Source organism: Salvia hispanica, chromosome 3 (assembly GCF_023119035.1).
Source record: "Salvia hispanica cultivar TCC Black 2014 chromosome 3, UniMelb_Shisp_WGS_1.0, whole genome shotgun sequence".
Classification (NCBI taxonomy): Eukaryota; Viridiplantae; Streptophyta; class Magnoliopsida; order Lamiales; family Lamiaceae; genus Salvia; species Salvia hispanica.
Window position 1 is genome coordinate 32637800 of NC_062967.1, and position 16734 is coordinate 32654533.

At 34.6% G+C, this 16734-nt stretch overlaps 1 long non-coding RNA gene across 2 annotated transcripts; it reads left to right on the forward strand.

The window, feature by feature from the left end:
* Positions 1-12315: 12315 nt before the first annotated feature.
* Positions 12316-13601, forward strand: LOC125209014. Of its 2 annotated transcripts, none has more exons than XR_007174283.1 (2): positions 12316-12449; positions 13357-13601. It is a non-coding gene; the product is annotated as an uncharacterized LOC125209014 (long non-coding RNA). The 2 variants fall into 2 exon arrangements; XR_007174282.1 differs by having other exon boundaries at positions 12341-12449; positions 13286-13601.
* The last annotated feature ends 3133 nt before the right edge of the window (positions 13602-16734 follow it).

Here is a 16734-nt window from a genome sequence, read left to right on the forward strand (position 1 = left end):
TCGCTTAGGTCATGTGTTTTACCATAAATAACAATCATTAATGTAAAACGTCTTTATAAAGTGTAGTGTTGAATCTTCCTATTCAACTGCATATGGAATGATTGATTTTTGGGTAATGAAACGCCTTGTACTGATTAACCCCCTTTCACTTCTTTCTCTTTTATTTTTTTTGCATTCATGTATTAATCAATTACAATTATATGCTAGCATTAATAGGAGTAATACTTAAAGCTTAATTATGTATCATGACTGTTCTAACATAATTAACATAATACTGTATGCTGTTTCTCTTTATAGTATTATTATTTTTAAAATATTAATTTTCAATTTTAAATTAAATGATGAAACTGCATTTATCATTGATATTTACAGCCTCTTATTTATTGATATTTGGCCCATTTTATATATGGAGTTATAATTATTTGACCTTTCAAATAATAAAAATAATTTTAATTGATAGATAATTTTTAATTAAAACAACATTATTTTAAAAAAATTCAAAACTACCATTTCATATATGTATATATAGATAGATATATTCTAAATATCCAACAATAATAATTATTTTATAAAATTATTTCAAAAATAAGAACATTTTTTTGTAAATGACTAAAATATACTACCAAAAAACTGAAAATCCCCAACTTTGTAGCATATGAAATGTAAAATTAATTTAAGATATTGTTTATCAAAAGCTATAATTTAAGATTGCACCGGTGAGACACTTCTTAGTCGAGCTTCATTTCATTGCAATATAGTGACCCTATACACTAAAAACCCAAACCCTGAAACCTAAATCATAAACCCTTAACTTTAAAATATACTCACTTCTTGGTCGAACTTCATTTCATTGCAATATAGTGACCCTATACACTAAAAACTCAAACCCTGAAACCTAAATCATAAACCCTTAACTTTAAAATATACTCATCATCCAACAAATGAGCCAAATATCAATAAAATTCTTCATTTGTCCCACTTCAGTTTTACTATGTTGATCACTTATTCTATTTTGGGGGTTTTAGATCTGTATTCGATATTCGATATTTTACACTTGGTCGGCCTACTTGATAATCTTTATTGATAGTAGAGTTTTTTTTACCTAAAGCTTGGCTGTAAATATGTAACTAAAGAATTGTCTTAAATAAATGACCATTATCAATTTTAATGTTTAAGATTTGATAAGCCAATATCATCTATGTTATTTTGCTTTAAAAACTTTTTGTTTTTTTTTCAATTTTTACTAACTTGTAATGTTAAAAAGTGACCATCATCTATATTATATTTCTCTAACGTTTTAATTAATTCATGAAAAAATAAAAATACAAAAGCTAACTAAAGAATTTGTTGATCATTGTGATATTGACATCGATTTTTTAGTCAAGAATATGTCAAAATAGGAAACAATTCACAGAAAAAAAAAGGAAAGGAAATAATTCAATATTAGATTTATATTGCAACCAAAAATAGTTCTATAGAGCTTTATTTGTATGCCTTACTTGTTTCTATAAATAAGAGGCTGTAAACATGTATAGTAAACAATATAATGAAAATACACAATATCGAACTCATCCTTGCGCTCGCGTAGCAAATCAAGACTCGAGAGCCTCGCTCGCCAGATTGCAAGATCCATCTCCATGTTGACATGCTCTCAAAGCTTGAAACCGTCCATGTCTAGTAATTAGTATGTTAACGTTACTGATCCCAATATCAAATCCATTCTTGCGCTCGCATTCGCATAGCACTTCGAGACTCGAGAGCCTTTCTCGGCAGATTACAAGAGATCTTGCAAGCGCTCATCCATATCCATTATTTTATTTTATTTTAACCAACAAAATGTAACAACCTATATAAAACAAAGGTGCTGAAATGTCAATCCCAAAAATCAAACTGTCCTCTAAGATCGAAATAAAGATAAGCAGGAACAAATGCACCCTTGCTGCGGCCTTCTTCCTTGGTGCAGCCTCGGTACCTTCTCTGAAATTGGTCTTGAATCTAGGGGGTACATTGCGGAGGTACCTCGTGCGACCAGTTCCGGTGGTCTTTCTACGGATGGCCTTCACACTCCAGTTATATGTGTGTGTGTCTTGTTCCTCCTCTTTCCGAAACTCCCGGTTCCCTTCCCCATTGTTGTCGCGCAGCTTCAAAAAACCTCATCCATCCATATCCATTATCATCAGCTATACCAGAATTTATAGGAGAAAAGAAGTTGAAAGAAGCATAGAAAATTAATGGCATAAATGTGTGGGAAGAAGAAGAGAATGGAATTCACGGAGTTTTTGAATCGGAAAAACTATTTCTCTCTCGATAAACGTGATGTTTAATAATACTACGGCATTTATTTGTATCCATTAACTCCCTTAAATTCATTAATGAAGAATAATTTTAATTAGATTATAATTTTAAAATTAGTTAGGCAGTTTTTGTAAATATTTTCAATTCCTTTTTATATGTGTATAGATAGATAGAAGCGTATTATTTAAACAAAATACATGAATTACCACGAATTTAATAAAAATGTGTTGCTTATTACAATAAATCAGAATTAACCATTAAAATTAATAATGACCACAAATAAAAAATGAAATAATAATTAAAAAGAGTGAACTATTATTACTACACATTCTGGACGAAACTAAGCAAACTAAGAATTAAAAAATGCCATTTATGTCAAAGAATATAAGAAATTGTAGCACCTTTTCATGTGGCAGAAGCTAATTAATTTTTGTGAGAATTTCATTCTAGTGTCAAGAATTGTGATTACATAAATACCCCCAAAACTCCCCTTGGTAATTCCATAAATACCCCCAAAACTCCCCCTTTATATATGTATAGATAGATTATTTTTAAAATCAGTTTTCGGCTTACATGAGTTTTGTTTGGTTAAACATGTTAATCAGAAACATGCTTAATAAACTCATTGGATTTATATTCATATAAATTTGGACTTACTACATGTTTAACAAAAACTACTAACTACTTCCAATTTATAGTACTCATATAAATTGCAATTAATAAAAGGAATCTCGATGTCTTTGGACTCAACCCGTTCTCGAACAAAATAACAATCCATCTCAACATGCTTTGTCCGCTCATGGAAAACGGGATTATTGGCAATGTGGCAAGCAGCTTGATTATCGCAATGGAGTGGTGTCGCCCTTGTTTGTGTTGCTTCAATGTCCTTGAGCAACCACCGCAACCATAAGATTTCACTAACAGTGGTTGCCATGGCTCTATATTCGGCCTCCGCGGAGGAGCGCGAGACAACAGATTGTTTCTTGGTGCGCCAAGATATAGGCGATCCTCCCAAGGAAATGAAATAACCTGTACATGAACGCCTTGTCATGGAGCAGCCCCCCCAATCAGCGTCACAATATGCTTCAATCTGGAAGTCCTTATTTGCTGGAAGAAAAAGTCCCTGCCCCGCTTTTGCTTTGAGGAATCGTAAAATGCGAACAGCGGCATCCATATGACTTTGACGTGGAGCTGTAATAAATTGGCTTAAATAATTCACCGCAAACTGAATATCAGGTCTCGTAACTATCAAATAAAGAAGTCGACCAATTAATCTTCGATAACAGAGAGCATCCACCTGTGGGCTATTGTCTTCATTGCTCAAACGTAAATTTTGTTCCATGGGAAATTCGCTTGGACGACTACCCTGCAATCCTCTGACTTAGAACAATCCCTTCAGCAGATCGTGCCACCTCAATCCCAAGGAAATATTTCAAAGGCCCCAAGTCTTTTATGCTAAACAACTTGTCCAGATACTCTTTCACGTCATCGATCTTGCGAGCATCATTTCCAACTAATATGACATCATCAACATATATGAGTGCAGCCACATAAACTCCATTTCTCTTGAAAATGAATAATGAATGATCAGCTCTTGATTGACGAAAGCCAATATCGACCAAGGCTCGGGTGAACTTATGGTACCAATTTCTCGAAGCTTGACGCAAACCATAAAGTGACTTTTGTAATTTGCAAACTCGGGTATCTCCTTCCTTTGCAAACCCTTGTGGAATCTTCATGTATACATCTTCCACTAGATCACCATGTAGGAAGGCATTGTTAACATCCAATTGATGTATCACCCAATTTTTCTTGGAGGCAATGGCAAGTAGGCTTCTCATGGTGACAAGTTTTGCAACTGGTGCAAACGTCTCATGGAAATCTATCCCCTCAATTTGTTTGAATCCCTTCGCCACCAATCGCGCCTTGTAGCGCTCAATTTCTCCATTGGGTTTATATTTGATTTTGTAAACCCATTTTGAGTCAATAGCCTTCTTTCCAGGTGGTAATGATACTAATATCCATGTACCATTTTCTTCCAAGGCTTTTATTTCTTTTCTCATTGCCTCGCACCATCGTGAATCTTTTACGGCCTGATAAAAGAACTTTGGCTCATCATGAGAGGTGATGGCAGCGAGGTAAGCCTTATGACTATTAGAAAATCTATCATAAGAAACAAAATGTGCTAAAGGATATACCTCGGAGGTTTCTGAATTGGCGATGGGCTGCGAATGGTCAATGGACTTTGACAAATCAGTGACATAGTTTTCAAGTCGTTTGGGCTGGTACTTGGTCCGTTCACTTTTCCGTGTGCCCTCAGTATCTCGCTGACTGTCACTTGCAATGACTTGGATCGGCTGATTTCTAATCTCTTCCATAGATGTGCTATCTACAGAGTTAGACCCATTTGAATCATCCATTGTACTCCTACCAACTCCAGCCATTAATTCCTCATCTTCTTCCCATTCTATTTGTCTTTTCTTGTTAATATCACCGACAATGACACCTTCGGCCCCATATTTCTTGAAAGGAAGGATGTTTTCAACGAATTTAACATCACGGGATGTGAAAATTTTTCTTGTTTCAAGATCAAAAACTCGATAGCCCTTTTGAGAGTACGGATACCCAACAAAAATACAACGTCTCCCCCTTTCTCCAAACTTATCTTCCCCTTTCTTGTTATCTTTGGCATAAACTAAACAGCCAAATATATGAAGATGGTGGCAAGATGGTGTTTTTCCAAACAAAACTTCATAAGGTGTTTTGTGTTTTAGGACTTTAGAGGGCAACCGATTGATTATGTAAGTAGCCGTCAAGACACATTCCCCCCAAAACTCTATGGGTAACTCAGCTTCAAAACGTAATGCCCTGGAAATTTCTAGAATGTGCCTATGTTTTCTTTCGACTATCCCATTTTGTTGTGGAGTATCAGTACAAGATGTTTCAAGGATAATTCCATTATCTCTATAATAATCAATCATGCTTTTAGACTGAAATTCAACCCCATTATCTGATCTAATCCTTTTGACATATTTACCAAATTGTTTGTGCACCATATTACAAAAGGAGATCAAGAAATGACTCATATCAGACTTATATTTCATAAGGAACACCCACACACCTCTACTAAAATCATCAACTATAGTCAAAAAATAATGAGCACCTGAAAGCGAAGGAGTACGATAACCATCCCAAATGTCACTGTATGCTACTGATAGGAAACGGAAGCCTAGTCAATTTGGCTCTCAAACAAGAGTCACAATGTTCATTATTCTTTCCAAAACTACCAAAAGAACCGTCTAACTGCTGTATTTTTAAACTTGAAGCGTGCCCCAATCTCTTGTGCCAAGTTTTCGAGTCTACTTTGACTGAGAGAGCATTTCTTGATAGTCGGTTCCAGCAGATAGAGACCATCGCAATGCCTACCCATCCCAATCAGATTCCTCGAAGGTAAGTCCTGCATAACACAAAAATCCGGAAAGAATGTGAGAGCACAATTCAAATTTCTTGTCAATTTGCTGACGGATAGCAGGTTGCACTTGAAGTCAGGTATATTCAAAACTTGGTTTAGTTTTAATCCATTGGGTAGATTTGCATTCCCAATGCTCTTGACTGGAACAGTTTCTCCGTTCGGAATCTTGACAGGTATTTCAGTTCCACAACTTGTTTGGTTCTCAAGTAACATGCTATCACATGTTATATGTTCAGTTGCCCCTGAATCAATTATCCATGAGTTCAAATTATTTATCTTACCAGCCATGTTCGCGGATATGGGATTTTCTTCACGTGCTACCTGCGAGGTGTCTCCACTTTTGCTAAAATATTCCACAAGCTTGGAATATTTTTCAGTTGTTATCCCGGGAAGAGGGCTACTGCGTGCTGCCATGTGTGCTGATTTGTTGGCGCCTCTTAGTTTGTAGCGTGAATCCTCCTTCTTGCCACCGTTTCGTCCAGCCTTCTCCCCTTGTTTTGGATAGCCAACAATTTCATAACACTCTTCAACTGAGTGATAGAGCTTCCCACAATGTGTGCACTTCTTGGGCTCACGCCTATTTTCTTTAGGTGCCCCCCAATTCTTGTCATTAAGACGAGCAGCTTGAGTCTGAAAGGCTGCTGCCTCAACACTTGTTTTTCCAGTAGCATAAATCTGTTTTTGTCTCTCGTCTTCAGACACAAGATGAAAGGAGGCTCCAAGGGGAACCATTGGTTTCGTACTCAATAGTGCCATGATAGAAACGATGGGCACAACTGGGTTTGATTATATTTTCTCTCATGTTTATGTGCTGAAAAGAGCACAAATATATACAACTCAATGCTACAGCAAATCCCACTAATTATGGAGCTAATTACAAAAGATAATTTGACAGAATATACACTAACAAATGGGCATATGATAAATAAGGAAGACAAATCACAAGGATATTGTCAAATCCTTCAGTACAAAGGATTTAGGGTGGAGATGAGAAAGTGAAGTTTTCGAGTGGCGAATTCAGATGCCCATATCGCGAGTGTATAGTGCGAGCCTATGTCTCGAGCATGCTTTTCGAGTGTCGGAGGGATCCCTAAGCGTGGAGCAGAGGGCCAAACACTCTGCCATGGCTCGATATCTGGCCATCGATATATCTAACCAATTAATACAAAAGTATTCGGATGAAAATTTGTTGCATTCAAATGTTACTAAGAGCAAGAGTTCAAAATACGGTAAAAAGGTTGTTTGTTTCGCTATTTCTCTTCTTATTTTCATGCATTTATGTGTCTAGATAGATAATCAAGGCCTTTATTTTTCTTAAAACAAAAATAGACTAAAACAAAAGGCTTCAATGATACCTCCAAATCCATCACTCCATATTTTTGTGTTTATACTATATGACATTTACATTAAAATTGGTTTGAGTTTTGGTGTAAATGGTTGAATTTGAATGCAATTGAAGCCCTTTTTTCTTGTTTGGTATTTGATGGTACATCATATGATTGATCCTCAGAAGAAGCTTACAGGAAAAGCCAAATTAGAAGAGGTATGTATAGTACTATATGAATGCATTATCTTATTCCCTTTTATTCTAGCATTGAAACTGTAACATGTAGAAGGAGAAGGAGAAGGAGAAGGAGAAGGAGGTTCTCGATAAGGCTGCTGAGACGGAGACAAAGATGGATGAGATGACAAAAGCTATGGCCAGAGCAGAACAGGTATGTTGTACTTATATATGGATGCATAATTAATCTTGTTTCCTCCTATTGATATTCTAGCACTAGAGACTGATGATATATATGCAGAGGGAGAAGGAGGCTCTCGATAAGGCTGCTGAGACGGAGACAAAGATAGAAGAGATGAAAGACAAGATGAATGCACTAATCGCGAAAGAGCGTACTTGTAACGGTGAGGATCGCAAAGAGCTAATGATGCACCAAATCACGAGCATACTGCGAGCTGTGGAGCCTTAGAGACAAGGAAGTCTTCGCTTGTTCGAGTTAAAACAAATGTTTGGCACTTTCTACTTTGTGGCTGATTCTGTTTGAACATGTTTATTATTACTTGACTTCATTTTGTTATAGGGTGAACAATTGAATTAGCTACATCTATTTTGCATCTTGTTTTATTCAGAATTCTCTCCATTCATCTACATCTCCCTCTTTTTAATTTTATGTTTTTTCGTGCCTTATTATTAGTTCTATAGTCACCTAGTATATATTACTATTACTTTTTATGGATAAATGAATTTAAATTTGAAGAACGTGCTATGGAGGATTTGAACTTGAGATCTTTGGCCACAAACATTACTTTTATTTGTATGGCTGGTCACATTATGACCATTTAGCATCTAGATAAGATGAATATGTTGAGCCATTGGATACTCCCTAGGTGCTCAGAGGTTGTTCACATTGCTTCAAGAATTGCGGTCCAATGAGATGAGTGTTTGAAAAGTCGCGCAATCCAATGAAAAACGAGCATTTGACGAGTCAGAGTTTAAATATTAAGATAAAGATAAGTGGTCAGGTTGGGGTCTTTGAAGGCTCGGTGCGACTCTGTCTGTATGAGTTAGGACGTGGGACCGGTCGCTCATAAAAGCTGAAGTGCGGGGCTACAATTCCCAAGATTCGGGTTGGCTTGATTCGATGTGGTGAGCAAAATATCGTGGCTCAAAATAGCTTGATTTGAATAAATGTGTTAGTCTCCAAAATTGCAACTAAAAATTGAAATCAGATGGCTACTTTAGGGGCTCGCCGTGGCTCGCTCGGTTCGAGTCACGGATTGGGGCTGATGGCTCGTTGTTCACAACATGGCTACAAGTAGGTGGGGTCGGGGGCTTGAGCTCAGGCCTGAGTCGGCTGAAAAAGTGGCTCGAACATAGAGAGTCGAACATTTTTTTTTTACTAGGTCTACATTATTAATTGAGTACTTTAATACATGTGCATGCAAGGCCTCCACCACTAATCCTATTGAATGCAAGTATGTTAGATGGTTAGAAAGGTCAAGAGCATTGAATTGACCTTGTGGTCTGTGAATCGAAGGCGGTCTGCATCAAGTACAATGGTGCAGGTAAACCACATTGTCGTTCTGAGCTTGTCGATGGTCCCCTCCTTACCGAGCTTTGGATTCAGCTGAAGGCATATAAACACTATATTTCTGCCTTCACATACATTTTAAGCATGTTTGATTCTGTACTTCCACAACTACACACGCTCAAGGTATATGGTATGTCCAATTATACCAGCAAGTTACATGATTTTCATTAAATTGGGTTAATAATATAATATTTAATTTCTTAAGATATGCATATATTATACATGACACTTATCAGATGTTAAGATGATTGCCAATAATTAGCTATTTTAATCTATTCATTTCCAATATCTTTTGAATGATGAATTACTTTAGAATTTATATTTTTCTTCTTGGCTGAACTCTCGCCAGCCTAGACTCGGAGTACACTCGACGGAGATACCATTGGGTGTCACTCTCTCTCCAATCTCTCTGCCCTCTCTCCAAGTGTCGTTCATCTCCCAGGCACAAGTTCATTACCTGGAAGAAGAGAGGCAACCTGGAAAATGTAGTTCTGACTACTTCCGGATGAGGTGTACGAGCTTGCTAGAGCCCTGAGACTCAAATGTGAATTTGCGGCACGAAGATTGCAGGCATAAATTATTATTTTTTTTTTCTTTTTTAATTTCAAGGAATTCTTGTGGTTTAATATCTAAGGTTTTTTATTATGTCATGTTCGGGTTAACTAATATCTAAGGAGTAGTATTTAAGAAAGTTGTTTGCGATTTTGATCTCTTGTTGTTTAATTGATGCTATAGAATGTTAATATAACATATATGTAGAGGAAATATTAGTTTTGAGGAAATATTTGAGAGGACAATTGACGGAATATATGAAAAATGATTTAGAAGATATTGGTGAGGTGGGAAAATCAAGGAAAACTTTATTCTCAAACTTTCTCATGCAAAATGGTCCAACCCTTCCATATTTATAGTCTATCTAACTTTCTACTTCATTCATTTTATATTCTAAATATCTAGATTTTTCTCTATAAAAATCTAAATATTTTCTTAAATAATATCTAATCTAGAGAATTCCATATCTAGATAATTCTCCAAAAAAGGTCATGTTAAATGCATATAGTATCCGATCAACAACTAAGGTCAACACTACACCGTTAGATCTTAAAATGAGTGGATGAGATTAAAGCTCAATAAATAGTACTCCCTCCGTCCCTGAAAATTTGTCACCTATTTCCTTTTTCGTCCGTCCCTAAAAATTTGGCATCCTTCATTTTTATCGTTTTTTGTGGTAGACCCCACATTCCACTAACTTTTTCACACTCACATTTTAATATAAAACTAATATATAAAAGTAGGACCCACATGCCACCAACTTTTTCAACCCACTTTCTATTATATTTCTTAAAACTTGTGTCGGGTCAAATGATGACGAATTATTAGGGACGGGGGGAGTAGATAAAATATCAATAAAATGGTAAAATAGTCAATTTGTTATTGAATAATTATTTTCACAGTTTTATTATATCAACATAGTGTATTACAAATATTAACACAGTGACATGAGAATCTCAACATAAGTACCAGAAAATATCAACACAGTTTTTTGATATTGTACATGCATTACATTGAGATTGTTTGATGCATTTACGGATATAAAATCTGCTTATTAACATATACGAAAACTAAAATAAAAATTATAAAATCTCATCATCCGATCATTCAATTGAGATCTCGTTAGAATCCTTATGAAATTACCTTTAATTTGATATATTTTTTACGAATAAATAATTTAAATCGAGAGAGTTGCGTAAATTCAAAATCTTAAGATGATTTTTAGTAGGGAGAAAGTGGTTAATTTTAACTACTAGGGCAAATCTTGCGGATTGGATTGCTATCGGGTCAACCCAATATCGACCCAATCATATCGGGTCCTAACCCAACCCAACCCAACCCAACCCGAAATCATCGTGTCCTTATTGGGTTCAATCCAACAGATTCGCGTCGGATTCGTGCGAATTTTGTGTCATCCAAAAAAATATCGGTCATGTCGGATTCATGCGGATTTCGTGTCATTCAAAAAAATATCGGTCATCTTTTAATGATAGTAAGTTACTACACAATATAGTTTGGATATATCACACTATTATTTTTTTTAAAATATCGGTCATCAAAATAGTTATTTTTTTCTTAACGGATAACCCAACTCGACCCAAATCCGACCCAACCTAACCCAAAATTTTCGAGTTCTTATTGGGTCGACCCTATAAGGACCCAAATCCTAAATGTGCGTGTTCGTGTCGGGTTAACTTCGTGCGGATTCGTGTCGGATTATCGTGTCGGATCAAAAATTGTCAGCCCTACACTCGCCATTCATCCACCCCCAATTTCGATTTCACACACAAACATTATCTATAATCTCAAACTAAAAAAAAAAAAATCAATCCCTGCTCTTCAATCTCTGTCTGCTCATCAATCTCTCTGTTCTGCTCAACATGGCTATCGAACTAGACAGCCTGAATATTCTTACCAACGAAGTAGTTGTTGTTGATGACCTCATTGAGGCTGATCTGGTTATTATCAAGCACAATCTATAGGTCGCTGAAGCTAGACTCAAGAGGAATAAGGAGAGGAAAAAAACAATTGGAAAACAACAAACATCATTGAGAAATGGCCAATCTTGATAAAATAGTTGCAGTTATATCGTACTGCTGTTGTGATTCCTCTATGTTAGAGCTTTGCAGAAGCAACTTTCTTTAACATGTCATTAGTCAGCCTCTCTTTTTGTGGTTGTCATGCTATAACTGCCCTAGATCTTAGTTGCCCTTATATCGAACGTATTATACTAGATGTGTGTGATGATCTCGAGCCATCAAGATTCTTTTCAGCAAGTGTTCATCTAACCAATTCGTAATAATTGTAGGTTCATCTTGTGTCAAACTATTATGTTTCAGGTTGGGTCAATACGGTATATTGTACCAAAAAATATAATTAAAACTGAAAAATAAACCAAAATTAATGTAATTTCAACACAGTGAAATAAACATTGTTCACATTTCCATAATCAAAATCCAACACAACAAAAACCAAAAAAAAATACCATAATCAAGTCGAGTCCGAACAAAATACATTACAATAATTGTGACAAACTAAAAAGGAAAATGTGTCATTTAAGTGGGACGGTGGTTTGACCTGGGTACTTGTTAAACCGTACTCATTTTGAAAAAATAATTATAAATAGTTAAAGTGGAAAAAGAGTATTCTTCTCTACATTATTCTCTCTCTTACTTTACTCTATCTGCACTCTAAGGGTGTGTTTGGATTACCTTATAAGATCAGTTAGGAAATGTTAAATGGAGTTATCAGGTGTTTGGTTTGCCATTTTTCGTTGTTGACAGGCCCAAGTTAAAAGGGGCGGCCCGCCTAATAAGCTCTGATAATGCCATTTACACTAACTTTCAAAAATTGTCAGATACATATCAGTATTGCTCATTTAAAAAAAGTGTTCCATGTGCATTTACCTAAATAGCCCTCCATTTTGCCCTTAACTCCATTAAACAGACGAACACAACAAGGAAGAGATTCTGCTTCATCTCCTTAGGTCGACAGATTCATTCAAGAGTCGACGGAAATTTTAAGGGAAGGTCGATGAGGTTAGTTTGGTTTTTCAATTCGAAGTTAAATCCCTCATTTTTTTTGCCCTAATAATCTGAGAGAGAACAATCCACATTTGTCTAGAGTGGGTAATGGATATGGTTCTAGGTTTTGGGTTAATTGTTGATTTTTGACCCTCTGTAGGAGTTTTAGGAGTTGTGGAACAAATTCAAGATGGAATTTTGACTTGTGGAAACCATAATATTTGGGATGTGAATTAGTTTTGAATTTGAGGCTTTTTTTGGGCATTTTTTAGAACTATGAACATATCAATTTTTCTATGTTGCTTTAGCTGCTTCAAGAGTTTAAAATTTTTGGTTTATATATCTATCTATGGATCATGGGATAAGTTGTATTTTCTTTTGGAACCAAGCTAAATACATATATTACGAAAAACTTTATATGTCATGGGATATGTTATATTTTCTTTCACACTGTATACATAGTTTCTTGTTTCATTGTCACCATAGATCTGGATTTTAAGCTTATTTATTCAGCAGCTGTATGTGCTATTAATAGTTGGGATTAATGTATCCATCAGGATTATTTATCTTTCTTAATTGAAAGATCCAAGTTCATAGAAATGTGGGATATGATTTTTTGTTTTAAATGATGTGCTCAGGCTTATAGAGAGTTTCCTTCCCTTATTTTCTTTGAGAACTAAGCTAAACCTTTGTATGTCATTGAATACGACCATGCAAATTTCAGCACTAGCAAATCTTATTTTGGATACCTTAATTCATGTAATTGGCCCCTGTGGTAGTTGGAAGGTTCTAAGGTGTTGGTTAATTTTATGTTATGGACCTTCCCCGTGAGTTTATTGACAAAGTTGTAGTGTGCAGTCAGGAGATCAATCTCCTACTTTGTGAAACATGATTTGAGAAATTGTTGGCCCAATTTTTATAGCAAAGGAGCTCGAAATGTTTGGATGCATTTAGCCGGAGGCTACTTACCAGCGCCGGGGAGTTTGCCATTCGACCTGGTTTTTTTTTTCCACGGCCACTGAAATCGAAAGGGAACAGAAGAAGGAGGTGCAAGATTATGAACTGCGAGAATGGACATGTGGTGTATATGTGCTAGGGTTTGCCGAGGACAGAAATGGAAATACAAAAATTTATTAAGGATAGAAATGGAAAGATGTATTAAACTCATGGTGCATTAATGCCAAACCAAACACTAGAAACGGTAACTGACTTTCCTAACAATCGAACCAAACACTTGATTATAAAAAGCTGAAGTCTGAAAAGGGAATTACAAATGTGGGATTTCTCTTTTTTAGAGAAATGGTAAATGGTGAACCAAACACACCCTAACTATTTATTACTCCCTCCGTTCCGCAGTAATAGAGACATTTCATTTTGCGCACTCATTTTGAAAAAATAATTATAAATAGTTAAAGTGGAGAAAAAGTAAAATAAAAGAGATAATATTGTAGATAAGATTCTTCTCTACTTTATTCTCTCTCATACTTTACTCTCTCTCCACTTTAACTATTTAATATCATTTTTTTTCAAAATGAGTAAGAAAATGAAATGCCTCTATTACTGTCGAACGGAGGGAGTATCATTTTTTCCAAAATGAATGCAGAAAATGATGACTATACTACTGTGGAACGAAGGAAATATATGTTTGCAAGCATATTATTACATGTTGGAGTTTATCTACTAATTGATGTTTTTGACACGAAATTGTTTACTTCTCGTGAATGATATAGTTCAAATAATTTTGCTAATCCCTAGTATTTAGTCAAATTCATGTTACTCTCTTGCTTGGGTCATTGGGTCATGCGACTTTTGTAAAATAGTTGAAGCTTTAAAAGATATTTAGCCTCACTCGTGTTACTCTTTTACAATTCTAAAGCTCCAACTGTTTTATAATAATAGAATGTGGCTAATTTCTTAATAGACTATTCTTTTGCACTCAAATAATATACTACTCCATAGGTGTACTACTTAATTAACTCTGAGACATGTGTTATTAAATGGAAGAGAAGTTCTTGAATGTGCTTTAACTTTTACAATCACTTCCCGAGTTGTAAGAACAAAACATGAACAAAAGTATAATGATTTTTCATTAAACTAGTCAAAATCTTCAACCAAAGTCCAACAGGAAAAATATCGCATGCACCAAAATCTTAAATTGATTTTAATGCGTTTTACAATTTAGTTTTACTCGGTTTCCAAAATTCATCAAACCATGAAGTAACCCTTATCATTGGAGGCTAGAGCTACAACATATTCTTAAAATGTATATTGACAATATTACCCGTTTAATTATTACTATAATTTTACTAAGAATTTATGTTAATTCAGATCATGGAGACCAAATAATTTATCTATAGTATGAGGGTTTATTATATCGGGCACATCCTTAAGACCTTAACCATAGACTTCAAAAATAAATAACCTATGCTACCAAATGATCAATAATGTAGGTTAAATAATCTAATCTACCATTATCATAGCTACCAAATCATGTCTTAGAAAAATAGATTAAAATGAGAATGTTAACTCCTATTATAGAATGAAGAAAATACGTTAATATGTTTATGTTGTAGATTTACGTAAAGTGAAACATTGGTCTTTAACCCTTTTAAGCCTAAATGAACTCCAAACATCTTATTCCTTGTATGGTATTGCCCACTTACCTTGCCATTTTGGGCGTATTTTCTTTTATCTCAGGCCAACGCTATAGTGTTGATTTATCACTACTCTTATATGTGATTGATTTTGTAGCTACTTTATTATTTCTTTTGTTCATTGTACTTCTTTTTATTAAAGACATTAAGAATAGTGTGTTAAGTGGATGATATAAAATAAGAGACAATAAAATACGAAAGATGAAGAGAGAATAAAGTAAAAGAGAACGTTACTTTTTGACAAAAATAAAAAATTATCTTGAAACTTCGTATTAAAAAAAATGACTCAATTAATATAACATATGTGGAGTAAATAAGGTAGACAATTATAGAAGGAAAAGTGATTAAAGAAAGCGTAAAATATGGTCCAACCTTTTTTTTATTAGAACTAAAAGTGTCGATTTTTATTGGCTAGCATGTAGAAAAAAGTGAGAAAACTCCACAATAATGGGCCTTGAGTAAACGAAGCCCAAAAATATGATGATGAGTTCGGCCCATATAAAAACCCTGATACCCCTCATTCCATATCCATATATAACAGACACTCGAATAACTACCGTGAATAAAAATTGACATTCCCTTCATGTTTATTTAATAATTTTTAAAAATTAAAATATAATCTACACCTGATATTCTAATCTAATAGTTAAAATTTAGTCTTAATCTAAGAGTGCTAATTAGTTAACTATCGATATATTCTAATACCTAATAGAACTCTGCTAATATTTAAATATTTGTATAATATCTAGATATTTTCTTTTACAAAGATTAAGTTTATTTATATTTATTCCAACATAGAAATGCCAAGAAAAGGGGTTTTCTAGGTTTCCTGTATTCATTCATTCCCTTGTTAACTTCTCCTCGCAATTTAGTTGAAAACTAAACTGTCAGGCCAAGAAACCCATGTATCCCCTTCACATCCTTCACCCTAATCTCATTCCCTTGTTTGGGCACGCACAAGTAGTTGAAATTGTACATTTTCTAATTATTTCCGTTGTAACTTTTTAAATTAAATAATGTAGGTTTTGCATTTAATTTAATATTTAATTTTACTATTTATTATTATATGTGAAAATAAAAAAATAAAAATAAATTATTAATGAGTTCTAAAAAGGATAGTCTGACCATTAGTCCACACTACTGGACGAGGAAGTGCTGGACTAAGAAATGCTAATGACTATAATTTGGCAGTGTCCAGACCATTATTGATGCTCTTAGGAACTTATCAATACTTACCATGCAAAGAGAAAAAAAATTTGGGACGCTGTTTTTATTGAATAGTTATTAAATATATTAATTACATAAGTTTTACTTCATCTATCTCACAATAAGAGTCACTCTTATTGTGGGCACGGATTTTAAGAAATGTAAAGAATAGTGGGTTGAAAAAGTTAGTGGAATATGAGACACACTTTTTAAAATTGTTCATAATAAAATGTGAGTGAAGTGAATTAGTAGAGTGTGAAACCTACTTATCATTTATGGTAAAAATGAAGTGTGACTCTTATTGTGAGACGAACTAAAATGGAAAACTGTGACTCTTATTGTGGGACGGAGGAAGTATTTATTATTATTTTTATTTGTATGGTTGATCACATTATGGTCATTTAGCATCACTCTGTTGGATAAATGAATATGGAGAGCCT